This window comes from Hyaena hyaena, unplaced genomic scaffold, assembly GCF_003009895.1.
Source record: "Hyaena hyaena isolate Hyena2069 unplaced genomic scaffold, ASM300989v1 scaffold_506, whole genome shotgun sequence".
NCBI lineage: Eukaryota > Metazoa > Chordata > Mammalia > Carnivora > Hyaenidae > Hyaena > Hyaena hyaena.
Genome location: NW_024081138.1, coordinates 1,401,935 through 1,412,600, shown reverse-complemented (window position 1 = coordinate 1,412,600; position 10,666 = coordinate 1,401,935). Strand labels below are relative to the sequence as shown.

Genomic DNA, 10,666 nt, shown 5'->3' with positions numbered 1-10,666 from the left:
ACAAAGCAGTTTCTTTATGACAGTACACTCTCAGGATGAGAGAGCGGGCAGGCCAAGAGGTGGCTACAGGGGTCCTGGATAGGGTGGTGGAGGCTAGTGGAGTTCCTCCTAATCCTCCTATACATGCAAAATTTCCTGCATTTTAAATCTCCTTACAACTTTTCTTTATCCATAGTTAAACTTCCTTTATTCTGTCATTAGATAATTGAACTATCAATGTCCACAAATCTAAAAGTCTTCAGCCAGGTTGCATAAGATATATATTTAAACACACAAAATTCCCTAGTGCCTAGTGCCTAATCTAAATTTAATTTAATTTAATTTTTATTTTAGAGAGAAGTAGATCACGAGGGAGAGGGAGAGAGAATCTTAAGCAGGCTCCACTCTCAGTGTGGAACCTGACACAGGGCTCAGTCCCATGATTCTGGGATCATGACTTAAGCAGAAATCAAGAGTCATATGCTCAACTGACTGAACCACCCAGGTGCCCCTCTAAATTCTATCTTAAAAGAGGTGATGATTTCAGTTTCCATGTTCTAGACTTTTTTTTATGTATTTAAAAATGATTGACAATAACTGGAATAATTGTTATTTTGTAAATTAATCAAGAACCCTAAAATAAAGAAAAATGCTATACTAAGTTCTATTTGTATTTAAAAATACATTGGAAATTCTGCATATCCTCATGATAAAGCTCATTTTCAATGTACAGTGCTTCAATTTTGATGACATGTTTTTTTCTGACAAGTACTTTTTCAGGCTGAACACTCAAATGGGAAATTCCTATAGATTTCCAAGTGGCTTTGGTGCCAGTGATGCATATTGCTTCCTTCCTAATGATGATGGATGACTTTCATCTACATTTTTTCACCTGATCAGCATTCTGAGCATAATGATAGTAACTGTAAGCTGAAGCAGCTGTGCTGCAAAATATAAAGCATCACATCTGAAGATGAATACTATCAGCATAACTGAACACCAGAGGTGCCAAAGAAACTGCCAAGGTTAACTGGACTGCGATGTTTACTTTTCTGACAAATGTTCGTTTTCATTTAGCAATGAAATGCAGTGATGCAGCAAGGATTGAAATACTTAGCAAGTGTTCTCCATGTTGGAAGAATTCAATATCTGACATAAACATGGTAGCTACCAATATTACATCTTTGACATTATCATATAAGTAAGTGAAACTGGCATAAGATTTGCCTAAATCAAGCTAATATAAAGGGTACTTATTGGGATTTTATTAGCAAGTGGACCAAGAACATTTCCCAAAGCTGATTAACAACTGTCCCAATTTTAAGCAATAAATCCACCCAACAGATCAGTGAACCCAACTAGTGCACTAACTCCTAGGGCAATATGAAAAGCTTCTCCAGTAATCAAAGAGCCTCAAACTGGGGCCAAGTTGATTCTTGTCGTCGTCAACATACATGGAATTGTTCATGAGTTTACATACAGGCTTGGTGGTGCTTGCCAGGCCACACTGTCTGCCTGGAACCTCAGTGGCAGTTAAGAGGACCACCTTTCTTTGTCCAAGAAAAGGTCTCTCCCAGGGGATTAATATCTATCATCCAATTGACTGGTTTTCTCTTCAGATGTCTAAGAAACTATTTGCGTCATCCATTGTTTAAAGTTTCAATGACTTTTTTTTAATTTTTAGAAATTCTATTTTAAAAAATGTACCCATTGTTTTTCATAGCGACACCTTTTCCTTAGAGTTTATTTCTTCATTAATTAATTTAAATGTAATTATGTCCCATCTCTTAGATTTCAATTCCATTATCTCAAGTTTTTAGGGCTCAAATCCTGATATTTACTGTCTGCTGATTTGTGCACGTGGAGATGTTCTCCTTATGTGTTTTTAAATTTTTGATTGTGAGCTCATCACTGATAAGACTTGCTTGTGTTTCCTAAGAGAAATTCTTGTGGCTTGGATTGGCCTCCCTCCAGAGTTTTCCACTTAATTTTCTCAGAATTAAGTGAGTTATCACTGCCTTGGGATCAATTATTAGAATTCCTTGGCCTGGGGGTTCTGGGACCATGAGAATAACCAAAAAGAAATAACCAAGAGAAAATCCAATACAAATCTTCATGAAATAAAATCCTCCAAGTTTTCATATTCTTGACTGAAACTATTATATTTCTTTTCCCTCATTTAGATTTCAGGTAAAACCAAGGATATTCTTTGCTATTGTTCAGTGCTGGTGGATGGATTTTTTTTTCCTAGTTCACCTTTTTACTGAGCATTCTGCTTTTAGATGATTCTGGTTGTATGTATAGGCCTCAGTGCTAACTTCTATTCTTTGCAGGACGAGTAACTCATTTTCAGTGCTCACAAGGTGGTAAGATCTAAGTGCCTATGTTACTGATTTCTAGCATCTTCCTCAGGAAGCCACAGGCTTTGTTCTCACTACTTAGTCTTCTCACTACTCTACTTTAGACCTTTCTCTTGTTACTGACATCTATATATTTCTGCCTTTTTCTTGTGAATTCATCTGTACATTTAAAATGTTATATTTTTGTTCATAAATGTATTCAACATTTCCAGGTATGTGAGTGGAGGGTTTTCAGGTAGCTTACCAGTTTCTTCATATTGCTAGACTTGTAAGCCACTAGCAAGTTCCTTAATCCTTTGAACTTCAAGTCTCTCACCTTTCAAATGGAGGTAAAGATACCTATCTCACCATCTTGTTCTGAGAGGAAGCTAATATACTCACCTAAATGCCTCATCTAGATTCTGGCACGTGATAAGTACAAAATGGTCAAATAAGGTTCCTTTTCTTGCTTGAACACCTTGACTACTTCACACCCTACTCTGCACAAGTAACCCAAGGAAAGATCTAGGGTCTTAAATACCGTGACCTCTGGAGGCATTTGTATTAATTGCTTCTGCTGCTGATACAGGCAGTATTTTGAAAAGATGTATTTTTAATCCAGTCTGTCAAGTAACAAGTAAGGAGAGTGTAGACAGCCATTCCATTAGGCAGAACTCAATGGTGAGAATAGACCAGGGCTACATCCAAGTGAAAACTTTTTTCTCTTCCTCTTCAAGCATTTCTAGGCTAATTTGTCCCTTGAGCCCTCATGGCAGAAGGAGGTGTTTCTGTGTGCTCTTAATCTTATCTATATACATTCCTTTATTCAAATTCAGCATTTAGGGGAGGGGAGGAAGAGGGTATGCAATCATTATCTAATTATGATAAATGACATCAAAACATTGTGCCAACATTATTAAAATTGTAAATAAGAGAAAGAAGATATTCATACATAATCCCATGGTCCCAAAACATACTTTTAATTTTCCATAATCCTTTCTAATCCTATTTCATTTGTATAAATTTTAGATTATTTTAATGATAGTATAGATATAATTTTACATTATGCTTTTTTCAGTCAAAAATATTTTTCATGTTATTCCTTATTCCTTTTGTTTATTTTATTTTTTAAATTTATTTATTATTATTTTTTCAAATAGTTTATTGTCAAGTTGATTTCCATATAACACCCGGTGCTCATCCCCACAAGTGACCTCCTCCATGCCCATCTCCTCCCTCCCTCCCTACACCCATGAGTTTATTCCTTTTGTTTATAATCCCTTAAATGTTTTGTTGTGATAAAATATACATAACATAAAACTTACTCTTTTAACATTTTTAAGTGTACAATTAAGTGGCATTAGGTATACCCACGTTGTACAAACATCACCACTGTCCATTTCTAGAACCTTTTCATCATCCTAAATGGAAACTCTGTAACACCGTGAAATGCATTACCTTGTCCTCCAAACAAAGTAAGACTGTAGGTCAAGTGGGGCAGCCGGTTTCTGAGGTTTGCTCAATACCATTATAGCCATCCACATTCTGCAGATGGAAAGAAAGTTAAGGTTCCTTGACCATTCTGGCTCTCATCGTTCTTACTTCTCCATCCCTGAAGGAAGAAATAAGGGCAAAAACATCAAAGCCTTTTTAGATTGGTAGTAAGGTTCCTGTTATCATGCTACATACAGCATGTTATGAAGTAATAGTGATTGGAAACAAACACAATATAAACTAAAACAAAAAGGGGCACCTTGGTGTCTCAGTCGGTTAAGTGTCCAACTTTGTCTCAGGTCATGATCTCATGTTTTGTGAGTTCCAGTCCCACATCTGGCTCTGTGCTGACAGCTCAGAGCCTGGAGCCTGCTTTGGATTCTGTGTCTCCCTCTCTCTCTGCCCCTCCCCACTCGAGCTCTATCTCTCTCTCAAAAATAAACATAAAAAAAAAAAACTAAAACAACAAAAGAACACATCAATGAAACCAAGATTTGGTTCTTTGAAAAGATCAACTAAATAATTAAACCTTTAGTCAGACTTAAAAAAAGGGGGGGGGGAGGGCTCAAATAAATAAAATCAGAAATGAAAAGGGAGAAATTAGGAGCACCCAGGTGGCTCAGTCAGTTAAGTGTCTGACTGACTCAGATCATGATCTCACAATTCATGAGTTTGAGCTCTACATTGGACTCTGTGCTGACAGCTCAGAGCCTGGAGCCTGCTTTGAATTCTGCGTCTCCCTCTTTCTCTACCCCTCCTCTACTTGTACTCTGTCTCTCTCAAAAAAAAAAAAAACATGAAAATTTTTTAGAAAGAAAGAAGAGAAATGACAACCAACACCACAGAAATATAAAAAATTATAAGAGCTTATTATGAAAAATTATACACCAACAAATTGAAGAACCTAGAAAAAATGGATAAATTCTTAGAAACATATAACCTTTAAAACTGAATCTGGAAGAAATAGAAAATGTGAATAGACCAATTATCAGCAGTGAAATTGAATCAGTAGTCAAAAAACTTCCAGCAAATGAAAGTCCAGGACCAAATGGCTTAACAAGTGAATTCTACCAAACATTTAAAGAAGAGTTAATACCCATTCTTCTCAAACTATTCCACAAAATAGAAAATGAAGGGAACTTCCTAATTCTTTCTATGAAGCCAGCATTCCCTTGACACAAAAACCAGATAAAGACACTACAAAAAAGGAGAACTACAGGTCAATATCTCTAATGAACATAAGCAAAACCCTCAACAAAATATTAGCAAAGCAAATTCAATGATATATTATAAAAAAAAATCATTCATCATAGTCAAGTAGGATTTATCCCTGGGACACGAGGATCATTCAATATTTCAAGTCAATGAATATCATATATGACATCAGTAAAAGGAGGAATAAAAACCATATGATCATTTCAATAGATGCATAAAAAGCATTTGACAAAGTACAACATCTATTCATAATAAAAACCCTCTGACAGAGTAGGTTTAGAGGGAACATACCTCAACATAATAAAGGCCTTACATGTAAAAACCATAGCTAACATCATACTCAAAACCACAATGAGATATCACCTCACACCTGTCAGAACTACTAAAATCAACAACATAGAAACCACAGGTGTTGGAGAAGATGTGGAGAAATAGGGACCCTCATACACTGTTGGTGGGAATGTAGACTGGTGCAGCTGCTGTGGAAAACAGTTCCTCAAAAAATTAAAAATGAGAACTATCATATGATCCAGTAATCACAGTACTGGGTATTTACCCAAAGAATAAAATTTTTTTTAAAAAAGCCGCTAATTCAAAGGGAAACATACACCCTTATATTTATTGCAATATTATTTACAACAGCCAAGATATGGAAGCAGCTCAAGTGTTCATCAATTAAAGAATGGATAAAGAGGATGTGGTATATACACAGTGGAATATTATTCAGCCATAAAAAGACTGAGATCTTGCCATTTGCAGTGACATGGTTGGAGGTAAAGAGTATGATGCTAAGTGAAATAAGTCAGTCAGAGACTGACTCATATGTGGAGTTTAAGAAACAACAAATGAGCAAAGGGGAAATGAAAGAGAGAGAGAAACCAAGAAACAAACTTTTAACTGTGGAGAACAAACTGGTGGTTACCAGAGGGGAGGTGGGGATGGGTGGGCAAATCGGTGAAGGGGCTTAAGGAGTGCACTTACCATGATGAGCACTTAGCAATGTCTGGATTGTTGAATCAGTATATTATGCACCTGCAACTAATATAACCCTGTGTGTTAACTATACTGGGATTAAAATTAAAAACTTAATAAAAAAAGTAACAGTGATTGAAACCATATAACTTGCAATTTAAAAGATTAATCAGTGCAATAGAATAGAAATTTCAGAAATTCAAAATTGTATAGAACTTTATAACATGCTAGAAACAGTATGACAGCAGGGGAAAGGATCTTATTCAATCTGCTTTGTAGAAACTGGATCTCAGTAGGGAAAAGAATAAATTCAGAGTTATACCATAGAATAGACCCTCCATAAGTCAAAGAATAAACCATTTGAAAACAACCTGTCAAAGAAAGGAGCTTGAAGTAAAAAAAATCATGTAACTGGCTACTATGGAAGACCTCCGTGGGACTGTTTGAATGTCAGTATCACATGTTGCCTGACTATAGGAGCACCATTCAGGTACAGAATTCTGTGATGGCAGAAGATGTTGTAAGTACCTATTGAGAAGAAAAGACATCGGTTGGGGAAATTTTAGATCTAGAGAAGTGTAAAACTTTTACAGGAATGTATACTGTTCCCATCCGGATTCTACTTTGAATGTAGTAAAAAAATTAATGGATGTTTTTGGCTGATGGAAAAGATGGAGTATCTTATCATCTGATAAACTGTCCATCCATGCTAGTGATTAAAAACAGACAAATAAAAACAACTCAGAGATACTATTTTATCCCCATTAAACTAACAAAACTAGTGATAAAATCCAATGATGACAAGGTTGGGAAGAAATAGTTTCATGAGAAATTGTATATTAGCCTGGTCTCTTTGGGGATCAGTGTGGTGATGCCCCTAAAAGGCTGTAAAGGTGTTTATAAGTTTTGACCAGATAATTGCTTGCTGCCACAAGGAAGCACTTATTGTTTAATGCCAAAGATGCTTTTAACAAAATCAATTATAAAAACATAAAGGGTAATGAATGGGCATGTCTATAGCTGTTAAAAATGGCAAAAGCCTAGATGATGTAAAGTGAAAGATCAGAACACGGACCATTGTTCTCTGCTGACTGCTATGGTATAAAGCTATGTATGTACATTAATAGATATCAAGAGTTAGTTAAGTTTGCAGAGCACTTGCTAGGAGGTATGCTAGGCTCTCAGAGACAGAGGAAAAAGACAGGCATAGATACGTAGATAAGTGTGCAGATATTTTCATTATAGTAAGCAATACCAAAATAAATATAACAACTAGCATTTAGGGGGTAATTAATACATCCCACGTACTATTCTAAGCACTTTACGTAAATCTCAAGTAATCATCCTTATAACCCTGTGAGGTGGACACCATTATTCTTCTTTTACAGATGAAGAAGCCAAGATAAGAGAGGTCACGTCCTGCACTCAAGGTCGTATAGCTCTGAGAGAGGTCAGCCTAAGGTTTTGCTGGAGCTTCAAGGTGGAAGAGCTAACTCAAGCTGGGGAAGACCAGAAGTGTTTCCAGAGAAGGTGATACCTGCTCTGAGTCCAGCAGAGCAGGACGACAGATGGGGCAAGGGCGTTGCCAGCAGAGAAATTGAGTGAATAAAGGCAGAGAGGAGAGGCGGTGTGGCATGATACATCCATGGACCATTGACAAGGCATACTGCTGGAACATGAGACTTCATGGGGAGAGGGGCAGGTATCAGATGTGGGCACGCGTCAGATCAGTAGGGCTTCATATGCCATGCTGAAAACTTTGGACTTCATTTTGTCGAATTTGACTTTAATGGTGGAAGAGAGAAGAACTAGCATTTATTGCTTACTACCATGTGACAAACCCTCTTTTACGTGTTTGACAAGGGTTATTTCAACAGATTATGTTCTTTATACAAAACTTTATTAATAATAGAGATCATGGTTTGTTTTAATCAGGCCAACGGCTCTGTGACAAGCTATCCCATTTCATGTTGACACCATAAGAAAGATGCTGCGAGAATTAATGTTACAAAGTACTGTTTTAAATGAGAAAGTGATAAGAATAATATCCATGCATGATTTATAATAGATAAAAGCTTCATAAGGATTATATTATTAACCTTACAATGACAGAAACAATTAACCAGAAACCAATTTGTTAGAACTACAAATCATCTTTTTTTTTTTTTAAAAAAGTTTATTTGTTTTGAGAAAGAGAGAGAGAGAGCAAGCAGGGGAGGGGCAGAGAGAGAGGGAGGGAGAGAATCTCAAGCAGGCTCCATGCTGTCAGCCTTGATGAGGGCCTGGAACCCATGACTGGTGTGGTCATGACCTGAGCCAAAATCAAGAGTCGGGCACTCAACCAACTGAGCCACCCAGGCACCCCACAACTCATCTTTATTAAAGGTATTTTTCTCTTTAATTTTTAAATTAAGTTTTTAATTTTAATTCTAGCATAATTAACAGTGTTATATTAGTTTCAGGTTTATAATATAGTGATTCAAAAATCTATACATTAGTTAGTGCTGTGGTAAGTGTACTCTGGAATCCCCATCACCTCTTTAGAAACATAAATCATCTTGATCTCATCCTGTGATTCCATTTTGGACCTTCCACCAGGGGTGCTTTGGTTTGTTCATTGAAGTAACCCTGGATAAAATGAAAAAGGGGGAGGGTGGAAGAAGACATCTTATAGAAAGAGAGAAATGACAAGAGTGAAAAAAAAAAAAAAAAAAAAGAGAGAGAGAGAGACCAAACAGAGAGTCCAGGAAGCCATAAGTCCCACCAAGCTATCTCTGAACACCTGTGGAGATGTTTCTGTTACTGTGTAGCCTGGATTCCTGGAATTCCAAGTGTTCTGACCTCGATACTTCTGTGTTCCAGGGACAAGGGAAATTCTGGTTCCCCTACTTCTCTGCCATCTTGGCTCTCCCCTCTGTGATTCCATTTTAAGGAGAAATAAGCAAAAGACAAGAAAACAATTGATATTAAAGACATGAAAAGAAAACCAACTTCTGAGTCAAGTCCTAAGGTCAATGAACATTCATTCTAACTCACTGTCTCTACCCTGCAGCATGTACAATGAGGCCTGGTGTTCAAAGCAAAGACCACCGGCCCTGTAGGATGGCAGTTATCAGTTCAGCTCATTGTGCTATGCTTAATAAGGCAGGAAATTTAACAGACAGTATAGAATAATTTTTTTTTTCAAATAAAGGATTCATTCATTTATTTTAACAAATGCTTACTCTATTATTAACTTTGTATGGAGCCTTTCCATGAGCTGGAGTTTTCTCCAGAGCAAGGGAGTTCTTGAGCTGAGACTTGAGATATGAAGTTTCTCAGGTAGACAACCAGGAAGGAAGTGTATTCCAGTTTGGGGGCACTCCAAACCCCATGTGGGAAAGTCTTCAAGCCCCACTGCACATGGTGGGTTTGGAGACATACAAAGAGTTCTCCACACTGGAGGATAATGTTGGCAGGAGGTGTGTGAGGTGGTGAGGCTGGTTGGTCCTCAGGGTCCAGATTACCAAGGGCCTTGAAGAAGGTTGAACAAGATGGATCATGATCAGATTCATGTAATAGAAAGATGACTGCACAGGCAGAGTGGAGCCACCATGGAGGGGGCAAGAAGAGCCCCAAGACCAGTGAAGACATAAGCCATCTCCAAGCATGAGATCACAGCTGTCTCAACTGTAGCTGCTGCAGTGAAGAGGAAAGGGAGCAGAGCTGTTCAGGGAGGCAGTAGTGGTGGGTGTGGTAGAAAGTGAGAGAACTGTGTAAGAGGAATCCAGGTTTCCGGCACAGGCCCCTTGTGATGCCAATACTTGTAGCTAAGACAGAAGCATGAGGAGCAGGATTGGGGGTTGAGATGTAAATCCTGGTAACACCAGCCTTAATTTCATACTTGAGTAACTACAGGGCCAGATTACTCCTCCCATTTCCTGGTGATGGAACAGCTCAAGTCAGATTAATCCTTGACAGAACTGAAGAAGTCGTCGGCCTACCACATGGCAAGGCACCATTTACTGTTTCTAAGAAGCAAAAATGGATCCCATTCACTTTTTTTCCTTTGTAAAAAATAATTATATGACTTATGTGACCATATGCCTGTTGGAAAAATTCAAGTATTATAATTTTCCTTTGCTAGCTTTATCAGAATAAGCCAGCAGCCCTCAACTTTTTGATTTCGGGACTACTTTATACTCTTAAAAATTACTAAAGGCCGCCGAAAGCTATAGTTTGTGTAGATTATATCTAATGATATTTACCACATTAGAAATTAAAAACACAAATTTAAAAACCATTTATTAATTTATTTTAAATAAATAATGTTAATAGAAAGCCTATTAAATGTTAACATAAATAACATAATTTTAAAAAAATTTTTTGTTTATTTTGAGAGAGAGAGAGAGCACATGCACACAAGCAGGGAAGGGGCAGAGAGAGGGAGAGAGGAAAAATCCCAAGTAGTCTCTGTGCTGTTAGTGGAGAGCCTGATGCAGGGCTCGATCTCATGAACCGTGAGATCATGACTGGAGCTGAAATCAAGAGTTACAGGCTTAACTGACTGAGCCACCCAGGTGCCCCTAAATAGCATATTTTTGGATAAAAATATATTTCCCCTAAATATACTTAGCGAGAACAGAGGCATAGCTATATGGTTAGGCTAACTTGCTCAGAGACAGGTT

At 37.4% G+C, this 10,666-nt stretch overlaps 1 pseudogene; it reads right to left on the bottom strand.

The window, feature by feature from the left end:
• Nucleotides 1-853: 853 nt before the first annotated feature.
• Nucleotides 854-1,492, bottom strand: LOC120247186 (annotated as a pseudogene).
• Nucleotides 1,493-10,666: the final 9,174 nt, after the last annotated feature.